We start from the raw sequence: 11,607 nt of genomic DNA, 5'->3' as shown, positions 1-11,607 counted from the left end.
CAGCTGAGGTACTGTGAGGACACTGTCTACACGCACAAGAATGCACACATGTATTAACAAACACTCAGATGTGCTCAAACGAAGCTGTGCAAGAGAGAAAGTGTCTGCTTACACAGATTTTTGTGGTGACTGATGGATTGTAGACTGAAACACACACAAAGACTCTGATTTTTGTTTACAGCATTTGTCTTCCAACAGTTCCTCAGAAATCTTTCTTTTTGATATCACTCTCGAGAGGTATTAACTTCCAGCTTGGAATCAGATTCTGATGTATCATGTCTAGTCCTTACATTTATGTCATTTGTCATTTTGTGAGCGTTGATCTACTTTGCTGAGTTTCTGATCATCGTGGTGTTTATGGTGGAGTCATAGTGTCCCAAAATGAACTCTTTCACGTGTTCTGTATATCTTAGTGAGAAATTTGTCTACACATAAGGTAAACCTCTACCAGATTCATAAGATAGAACTTCTGGCACTGAGTTTCACACCTCTCCCTTCACTGAACAATCAACAGATGAGAGCAAGCGTGTGTCGTTTGTTTGTCTTTCAAAACAGGAGAAGGGCCAGAGCGCTTTGTTTGACTTGGCATTTGTTTAGTCATTTTTAGGACAGTAAACTTCCGAGCTTAGTCGGTATGTGCGCCATATGGGCTTCTTTTTTTTTTCTTTTTTCTTCTTTTTTTTTACGTTTCCCATGAGACAGCTAAAATGTAAGAGGATCTCCACCTATTCCCACAAGAGGTGATGTAGGGGAGGTAAAGGTCTGCAACGTGTAGGAGAATTTCATGCACATCATCCATCGTTTCCAGCAAGCAAAGTATTAATATGTGTGTGCAGAAAATATACTTATTGGCGTGTGTGCGTGTGCGTGTGCGTGCGCATCTAAAGGTATGCATTCACTCAAAATCCCCCCCTTTGGGACATCTGACTCTCAGATCCTGACACACGTTCCCAGCATCCAAAGGCTGGATCTGTTTCTACCCCTCGGCGGGCCCACTTCCCCGGCAGAAAAGGTGAGAGCTACAGTAGAAGAATGTGTCTTTTCATCAAGACTGGCGCTGCATGAATATTTCAAACAGGCAACATGATTCCTCAGTGCCACCCGACACACAAAGGTGAGGTCTCTGGGTGAGCAGAAGTGAAATCTCAGATTGGAACTTGGCTTTCAGGCACCACCTGCTTGTGGCAACAGACAAGGCCATGGAGTTGGTGCCATAACAGAGGTTTGGTTAAACCCAAATGACCATGTCTGCATGTATCAGTGCCAGGAACTAGAACTCGCTTTGCTGTGGAAAACCCTACAAGCCCAGGCGTGTGTGTGTGTGTGTGTGTGTGTGTGTGTGTGTGTGTGAGAACATGGGTGAGCCTGTGGACATACCAGGCGTTCCATGTCAGCAATAAAGCCAAATTGAAGGTGGGGGATAAAGGCAGGATGTGTTGAGCGATACCTGGGCAGCTGGTACTGAGAAGGTGGAACAGAAATGTTTACGGATGGTTAGAGGTTCTCCACTACATTAGGTGAAAAGTGAAGAAATACTAAGCTGGAGTGAGGACTTTGCCCCATTTTGTGGCCAGACCAACATTATCTAGGTTGTGCTCCAATTTTGATTCAGAAATAGAAAAATATGCCCTAAAAAGTGCAGGATATTACACACTCTGAAAATTGAATTTGCCCCAGTTCATTCGCCCACAAGCAGCTGAACCAGTTTAATAAGACCTGAGTGGTTGTGCTCAGTGTTGTACTGAGTGGATGTGATTTCTGTACTGTATTACTGCCAACACGCTGTCATGTTGTTATTGTACATGTTTATGGTAGTGACCCTGAATGTCATGTTGGTATGATATCTCCACATTTGTTTGGGTTTAGTAACCTTTCCAGTGTGCTGGTTAAGGCATTGGCTCTACAGATCTGAAACAGATAGCAGATACATGGTTTAAAAAAATACATATACTTTTCAAACACAGGGAACAAAATGTTCGTTCCAACTTACTGCAAAGAAGAAAATGTTCATGCATCTGCACCAAATGTCCACAATTTTTTGGTCTGTGACCACTTTAAAATGATTGTCTACTCATGACCCCTCATCACAGGTTGGATATGTTATGAGTTGTGAGCAAAGTGAACCAAAAGGTCTTCTCTGACTGTTTCATTTGAATAATTTCAGAAGGCTGAAGAAGTGAAACTTTCTAGTATTTTATGAGAAAGCAAGACTTATAGTCTACCATGCTAACAGCTTTGTGATGTTGTACAGCGGTCCTTTGAGTTGAATGTTACCATAGTAGCATGCTGACGTGTAGCAGGTAATATTTACAATGGTTGCCATCTTTGTTTAGCGTATTAGCATGCAATATTAGTTTATTAGCGCTAAACACATAGTAGCACTGAGGCTAATGGGAATGTCATTAGTTTGCAGGTCTTTAGTCATAATTCTGACCTGATGATGGTGCAGGAAAAGTCAGGGGATCAAAAGTTATAACAATTCATCCTGAGGGGAACATGTCTGTAAACAATTTCATGGAAATCCTTTTAATAGCTGTTGAGGCACTTCATTCAAAACCACTAATGTGTACCTGATTGTGGCACTCCAGAAAACCTCAGGGGATCACCAAAGTCCAGAGACATTTCATTGGATAAATGAAATTTTTGGCCGATGTAAGAGAAAAGCAAAGTAAAATGTTTCTTCCTCTTTCCTATACCTGTGTCATTTTCAGCTCAGATTGGTCTAGTGACCCCTAAAATCCAAACCAACCAGATTTCTTAATGAAGAAGCTGCTCATTTTTTTCTTCTATAAAACTTTTTGTAGCCATAAAATCATGAAAGACAATGTTGTTATATTGCAAGTACCAGGTCTGAATTATTTAATATCATTCCCTATTTCCCTCAGTATATTAGGCAAAATGCTGAAGTGTTGCCAGTCGATGCTGACCTCATCTGTTAAGTAATAAATGTTTAACACCTCTGCGGCACAAATCTCTGCACAGATTAAGCTCGGGTATGTCAAGTTTTTTGGGCACACATTTTGAAATGTAAATGTGCTTGATTCAGTTCCAGATCTCTCTGTTGGTGAGTGCAGAGAGCAGCTGAAGGCATGGCTGATTAAGCCACAACACTGAAGCAATTAAAGCCAATTAAAAGCCTGTTAGGAAACCCAACGGGCTCCCTGCTGAGACACGTCCTGTAACATGTTTCTGAAGAAGAATGTAGGAAAAAGGGGGTCCAGGCCTTGGACACAATGTGGTCATCAGGTCTCACATGGAGACAGCGTTACAGTGTTCAAGTGGGGTTCCGCTTACATGAGTGGAAACGTCTGCCCATTTGCATATTATAATGTTTTACATGCTTGAGCGTGACCTCTATGTCTACATCACCAAACAGTCTCACCTGTTTATCTTTTCATTTTCCTCTATTAGGGGACTTTTGAATTTTAAGGCTGAAAAAAAACGAGCCTCCATTGTTCTTTTAATGTACTCTGCAGTCCCTCACTCTCACGCACACTCAGCTCTGTTGTGGCAAAGACACAGATTTCTGCTAAAGCCCAAAATAAGCCTGCAGCTTTAATAACGGACCTATTTTCAAAGCTGTGTAATAATAACTCATTGCCCACAGTTGATGGGGGCTGCTCTGACTTGAGTCTTCTGACATCTGGATGCTCTTGAGATAGTCTCCCTAACATGACACGGTCAATTCCAAATGAGGCTGCGTTTCAAAAAGACAACAGAAGGGGCTTTTGTCTTGTAGTTTGACAGAATTCCAGGCAACATGTGGAAGGGGCAGCCATTTTAATGTATGTCCTTCTGCAATTCGGGGCTCTTTTTGCCCCTGGACAGCCTAATATGAGCCAGATTGTTGGTGCGTTGGGGAAAATATAGATCTCATGATTACCAACAATTGACCAATTCATTGGAAAACTCCTTTGATATGGTGAATGTGCAGCTGCATTAAGGATTGTGGTTATTGTGTGTCGGTGTTTTTGAGTGTGTGTGTGTATGTGTGTGTGTTATACCCTATCACTTCCACAGTAATAAATCAAAAAAGGCTGGAAGCCTTTAGATCATCTTGGGCCCCATGTTTTGAAGAATGGATTGGCACTCAATATGAGCACTGATTGAGCCACTGAGAGGGTGTTTGGATTAGAATGAGCCTATACATTATACAGATGGAGCTCAGCCTAAGTGTGTGTGTGTGTGCGTGTGTGTGTGTGTGTGTGTGTGTGTGTGTGAGTGAGAGAGCCAGCATATTCTTATAAACATTTTTGTACACGCTGTACACCATCTATAAAACACATCCAACTAGTGTGGAGCAGGCAGCACGTGCAAGTAGGGGCATTAAAAGCAGCAAAGGTTATGTGATGAATGTTTAAAAGGCTTAACTAAGATCACCAGCCTTTTTTGGCTGAATGTTTTTAGACCAGATTTCCAAAAAAATCAGTTTGGAAAGACAAAAGGAGGCAATACTTTACTGGCTAGAGATGAAGTGCTTGTGTACAAAGGCATTCCAGGAATACCAGGGGAAATGGAGACCACAGCCAGGTAGCTCTCTAAAACATCTCTTTTCCTTATCATGGAGCCTTTCACAGCTGGCATACAGCTGATTCTTTGCACTGCTCTGTCTTAAACCACTGGCACCAGTACTTTCACACAGTCTAATATAAAATGTATGTGTGGGAACACTGCAGATAACGTTGAACATAAATCTGAAACTTCTTTTTGCCTTTTATCTTACATGCATTTCATCACCAGCTGCTGCCATATTCTCAGTCTAAAAGAGGCAGAGGTAAATGGATACAATACAGAAATTTCACTTGTTTTGAATTTGTATACATGGAAGGTGAACACTCTATGCCCATGCATGTATGTATATTTTTGTGTATGGGTATGAGCAGGGATATACTGGGACTGAAATTCAACCCGGGACTTTGAGACAGCGTGGCCTTTTGTGCGAGCGCCCTTTTTGGGGCAGGAATAAATATTTTTTGCAGTTATTTTAATACGTATTAGTGTTTTTGTTGTATACAGTGAATCAGATTATGCTGAAGACCTTGAAGAAACTTCAAGATGACACCTGATTCTTCAGTTTGTATCAGCAAGGCAGCTCTGTACTGGACAAGACCAGTCCGGCAAGCCTGCGTCAGTCTGAGGGCTAACATACTTAAATATACTCAAAAATTTCAATACATTCTCATAAAATACAGCAGTGTGTATGTGTGTGCATAAAAATCAAATCCCTCATCTTTATCCCTGAGTAGGCCTTTCCCTGGCTCAGCTTCCCCTGTGCTGGACCCTCTGCTTTTACTGATTGTTCAGTTACATATGCACGAGAAGAACATCAGTAATAAATATTACTTACAATAATCCATTCTCTAATTCTAAAAACACACTGCCCCTGTAGGCTTACCGGTCACTGTTTTGTCTTTTCCATTTACCTTCTCCTCCTGCTGCTTCTCTTCCATGTCCTCCTCCTTCTCCTCCTGCTGCTCCTCCTGTCCCTTCTCTCCCTCCTCATCAACATGACTGGGGTCATCATCACCCTGTCCCTGTGCATCACCTCCTGTTGTGGTGGCAGCCCGGCTGACGGTGAGTGTCCTGGTTATTCCTCCTTTTTTTTTCTCACATTCTGTTTTCCCCTGAGTTTTGCCTCTCTCCTTGTGTTTCCTGCCCTCTCCTTGTGTGTGTGCTCTCCCTGTCTCTCCGCTTCTGAGCCGGCTGACAATCCACACCTGCGCCTTATCAACCTCCACCTCTGCCTGCCACACCTGCCAGCAATCAACCTCATCTCAACCAGTATTTCTTCCACTCAATCTCCACTTGATCGTTGTCGCTCCTGACTTTGTGCCACTGCTATATTCAAGCCTTTTGATCTTGTTTGAATCTTGCTTCTCTGTCTCCTGCTTCCCTGTATTAATCCTGTCTGTGTATCTGTCTCCCCCGCCAGGTCCACTCACCTCCGTCTCCCCGTTTGGTCAGCTGGGCTCACCCACCTGCCTTCTCCCCTCGCATCACCTCCACGGCGCTCCCCCGGCTCCCCTTCGCTCCTCACCAGTCTACCAGTCACCAGTCTACCAGCCACCGCACTCCTTCCCACCTCGGCCTCCTGTCTCCCTCGGCCCTCTCACCTGAACCTCTCCTGCCCCGCCGGCTCCTCGGTCCTCCACGCGTCTCCCGGTGTACACCTCTCCCCCTTCTCCAGCCCCTCAACTCCCCTTTTCCTTTTTTCCTTCCTCAATAAATCAGTTAAAACCAGAGGCGTTGCATTTGGGTCCGTTCTGTCCGAAACCATAACACCTCCACAGCTAATATACATAAAGACATACAGAGATTCCTCGGTTAATTCCTTTTTCCTCTTTCACTCTCTTATCCACATTTACCGTCTTGAGCCTATCACACAATCCAGCGCTGACTTCAGCCCCGACAAAATGTTTGGAGATTAAACTCGCTCCAAATGGAGAGTAAACTTCTTTGATCGGCCCTGTTGAGCCAATCAGATTTCAGCAAAAATTAAGCTTGGTCCCACTTGGGAAGTGCCACTCGTACACCCCCTCCATATTAAAAGTATTGGTTTGGCCCAGTCAGACACACAGTCAGCGTTCGCTGCAGCAGACTGGCCGGCCGGCGCGGATCAAAAAGTAAAAGTGAAAAATAAAAACTCCTGACCCCTGGCCGGTTGGGCCTGAAATGGACCAGCCGTTCGGAATTGCTCCTGAACGCCACAATGGCCAGTCCCCACCTGGGTATGACTCATTTCCTCCTAACAACCAAATTAAGCACAACTATTCAGGATTGCCTTGGTTAAGTGCTGTGTGGGAGGCCTCATGACCATACAACGTGAGGCGAATGTATAGTTTGGGAATCCTCTGGCTAAAGTGTAGAGAACATTCTGGTATTGGTTAATTGTATTAAGATTACATTTATTGGCAGCATCATCTTACACTCAGTTGGCTTACATTACAGTACACATTGTACATTAAAACAATAGTTCAGGATCTGGTGAAATTCTGCTTTCTTTCTTTTCTTCTTTTCACCTATGTATTACTGCAAAAATCAGGAATATCTTCTCTGTATTGGCTTCCTGTGAAATCCAGAATAGAATTTAAAATCCTTCTTCTCACCTACAAACTTGGGTGGGCACCATCTTATCTTAGGGGGCTTTCACACCTACCTCTTTTGGTCCAGACCTTCGGACTTTTCAGTTTGGTCCGAACAAAAATTGCAGGTGTGTAACCTCCCACGCAGCCCATATAGATAGAGGACGCAAGTTTAGTGCGGTCGCAGAATTGCAGTGTGAAACCAAACCAAAACTAACCAAATGTATCAAAATGTATCAAAACATGAACTTTGGTTCAGACCTTGGTGCAGACTTTCACATGTGAAAGCCCCCTCAAAGAGCTCACAATACATTACTACCCCACCAGAGCACTGCGCTCCCAGAATGCAGGATTACTTGCGGTTCCAAGAGTCTCCAAAAGTAGAATGGGAGCCAGGGCGTTCAGCTATCAAACTCCTCTCTTGTAGAACCAGGTTCCAGTTTGGGTTCAGGAGGCAGACACCGTCTCCACATTTAAGAATTGGCTTAAGACTTTCCTCTTTAATAAAGCTTATAGTTAGAGCTGGCTCAGGTGAGTCCTGAACCAACCATTCCCATGATGCACTGAGCTCCTCTCTCCTCTACTTTCTCTCCCTCTGTATGCAACCTCATCCCATTAATGCATGTAACTAACTTGACTTCTTCCCTTTCCTGTAGTCTCGTGCTTTTTCGTCCCTCTCCTCTCTCCCCCTATCACTTTCTGTAGGTGTTTCTGGCTCTGTAGCTGTGGAGTTGGCTCTGTGGTTGCTGGTCACCTGCTGCCCCCATGTTCCTGCTGGACACCCTCTGCTCTTGTTGTTACTAGTCCTATCGTTATTATTGTTATTATTTTCGTTAACATTACCATTATTATTATAAACACAACTATAAATATCTGTACCATTATTCATTCAGTCTATAGCAACATTACCTTTACTGTCTGTACCTCTGTGTGTATATTGTGTAGGCTGCCTCCCTCTCTCTCTCTCTCTCTCTCTCACCCCCAACTGGTCTAGGCAGATAGCCGCCCATCCTGAGCCATGGTTCTGTTCGAGGTTTCTGCCTCTTAAAAGGAAATTTTTCCTTTTACTGTCGCCTAGTGCTTGCTCTTGGTGGGAATTGTTGGGTTTCTGTAAATGACATCACAGTGTACGGTCTAGACCTGCTCTTTTATGAAAACCGCTCTGAGATAACTGTTGTTGTGATTTGGCGCTATATTAATAAAACTGAATTGAATTGAATTGAATTGAAGATAAATGAGAAAAAACTGTTCTCTTTTCTGCCTTTGTTACAGAAAGAGGGCGGTTAGCTTAGCTTAGCATAAAGACTTTAAGCAGAGGGAGCCAGCTACCTTGGCTCTCTCCAAAGTTAAAAAATATCCCTTGCAATTTCAACCTGATCTCACTCCCAAGTCCCAAGTTGTTAAGTCATACTTCAACATAATTTATAAACGCTAATGCAGATGTAGGACATAAATAACAGAAAGGTGCAAGTAACGAGGTTGTTGGAGTGGAGGGGTGGGCCAGAAGCAGGTCTTTTGCCCTGGAGGCTGGTGTTTGTTTTCCAAATTAAACAAAAATTTAAAAATTTACGTATCTTACGTAGGTTATGTTAACCATACATAAGTTATGTTAGCAACGTTACGTAACTTCCGTAACTTAAGTAAGTAATATAGTTATTTTTACCCAAAACCATGATGTTTTCCTAAACATAACCAAATAGTTTTGTTGCCTAAGCCTAAACAAATAGTTTGGTGCCTAAACCTTAGCAATTAGCAACGATTCACAACGTTAGCCACTGGTTGTTTTTTTGAAAGTCTAACAAGACTTTACATATTTATTAATGCCAACTTGAATGGACGTTACATATTTATTGTTGCTAACAAACCATGGAGCCCTACACGTCCAAAAACAAAGCTAAATTGGTACCCCAGGGTGTTAAAAAGCAATGCAAATGGGGTATTGACCAAGTGTCTATATATGACGAGTTGGGAGTGAGAATGTGTTGACAAAACCAAAACATCACCAATATAATTCCGAACTGAGGCTAGCTGTTTCCCCCTTCTTTTAGTCTTGATGTTCAGGTAGGCTAACTATCTCTCTGCTCCATCGAGCATGTCCTCCACAGAAAAACGACCATCTTGGTTAGTGTTTCTCAACGGGGGTGTTCCGAGGACGATGGGGTCGCTGGAAGCAATATTTTGGAAAGGGGGAGTTTGTTAGTTGGAAACTCTAAGGCGAGTTTAAACCAAAGATTCACAACAATATTAGTTTAAACTTTAAACAAAAAAACTGTGGTCTGCAACATTAAAACCTGCCAGTTTAGTCCACTGCGCCTGGACGAGACGGTGTGTTTTTTTTCTCCCTCAGCTTACTTGTGGTGCAGCTCCATGCTGCCTTCATGGGAATGGGAAGTCAGAGTATCATCTGTAAAATTTTACCCACATGGCGTCAACTGTGTAAACTCTTGGTATTACCGTGGAAAAGTGTTTATTTTGCTGAGGAATGCACCGCGAACATCTTGTTATTGTAGTGGTTACACATTTACAAGGGGGATATTCCGCTGTCGTATTTACCCTGAAAGCAACTTCCCTGCGATACCAGCAAGTGATGTAGACCCACCTGTGAGTCGCAAACAGTTTGTGCCAAAGCGGACATATAATGTAGTTTCAGTAGGCTATAAAAATGTAACGTTAAAAACTGCCCTGTCTTGCTCTGTTGGGGATTGTAAGCGGCACTTTATATGAGGTGCTGAAGTTAACGTGTGTGGAATTATTCATGAGATTTCTGCCCGATCACAGGTGTTGTCGGTTAGTTTCGTTTTCCCCTGGCATGAGCACCTCCTCGTCTCATCTAGTTCTGTGTATGTCAGACGGTCGAGGGGATACTTCGAGCGAATCATTAACATAATGCAGTATAGGGCATGTAGTAAAATATTCTCTTTAAATAGGCTAATGATGTTAGTCTCATATTACGACTTTTTTTCTTGGGAGAGATTTTGAATGTGCAGAAAGTTTTGAACATGAGTAGATAAGTGTTTCCCATACGTTCATTTATTTGTGGCGGCCCGCCACAATATCAATGCTGACCGAAACATATTGATTTTTGATATTTTTATTAGGCCTTTTTAAAATCGTATTTGATTGCTGAGCTGCAGGCACTGCGTATTCTTACTTAAAAAAGTTATTAGCAAGCATGTAAGGAGCCTAGCTAATAAGGAGAGCTTAAAGTTAATGTTAGAATACAACTGGATTTTCAAGGCTAACGTGTATAGCTAGTAGTCAATATCGACTGCACGCCCCCCGTGCGCCACAGTTACACTGTGGGAAACACTGGGAGTTATGATATGATAAGTTATTAAAAGATGAGCTAATAAAGTCCAGTCCATAACTGAATTAAAACGGATTAATTTATCACTGAGATGAAAACCTAAAAAACGCATAGGTTACTTCCCCACAAAAGACACAAAAGAGGAGGGAAGACTTAATCATGTGTTGACTCAGCAGGGATGATATTAAATAAGTTGATCTACAGGAGAAAAATATTTTAAAGCAATAAAGAATGCCTGAGAGCCTCACTACATTATATTCTATTATATGTATATATTTTGAATTGTCACTGGCCACCTGAATTTTGTGTTCCACCATATATTGGTGCAGAAAAGGCAGAAATTGGAGTAGAAATTTTCCCCAGAATGCAGGAAATTAAGTGTTTAATGCTCAAAATCTTCTGGGGGAGGACCCCCATACCCCCCACTTGTTAAGTGCCCCCTCCAAGAAACCAGTCTCTGGCTTCACACACAGTTTCTGGGAGGAACATTTACTTATTTGTTAAAAATAATTACTTTTCACATGTCTTTTTTGTTACCTGGGAAAGTAATTAATATGTTTTTCATTTAATTATGTGTTTTTCCATGCTTTTAATAACAATAGTAACAACAAGAATAAAAAATAATAATTAACAATATTCAGGGTAAATAGCCAACATATTTTTTGATGGTGGGCGGTAAGGGACCTGGATAATGGAAAGGGGGGCGCTGGCCCAAAAAAGTGGTTGAGAACCACTGATCTAAGTTGTTATAGCTACACAAAATTACGACTCATGTTTATGTTTATTGTGGCAGCGACCTCTAGTGGCCATACAGTGCAAACACATGACAGAGATGGTCCCGTATTATAAATAGCCATAAAGTTGTACTCCGGTGGTGGGTTGGGTGGAAGGTTAGCCGTCAGGCTGTGATCAGGGGTAAATCAGCAATTGATCAGCAGACACCAGTCGTTATGTGTGAACTACTCAACGATGCATCAAAACAGCTCCCCGACACATCGCAGATGCCAGCCAGATATCTAGCATGCCCAATATCTGGAGGAGTCGGCCGACTCGACATCCTCATCCAGCCAATGGGAGAAGGCAGCTGGCGGAACAGGCAGCTACTTTTTCACCACAAAACACTTTTTACTCACCTCCAGCTCTCTCTGTATCACAGATGATCCCTGCTACCTGCGTGTGCTGATCCATTCTTTCACCCAGATTCTTTGTCTTTATAAT

The sequence above is a fragment of the Micropterus salmoides genome, unplaced genomic scaffold (assembly GCF_014851395.1).
Source record: "Micropterus salmoides isolate LMB-PRFRI ecotype aquatic unplaced genomic scaffold, ASM1485139v1 Ms_hic_scaffold_8, whole genome shotgun sequence".
Classification (NCBI taxonomy): Eukaryota; Metazoa; Chordata; class Actinopteri; order Centrarchiformes; family Centrarchidae; genus Micropterus; species Micropterus salmoides.
This window is presented reverse-complemented; position numbering follows the sequence as displayed.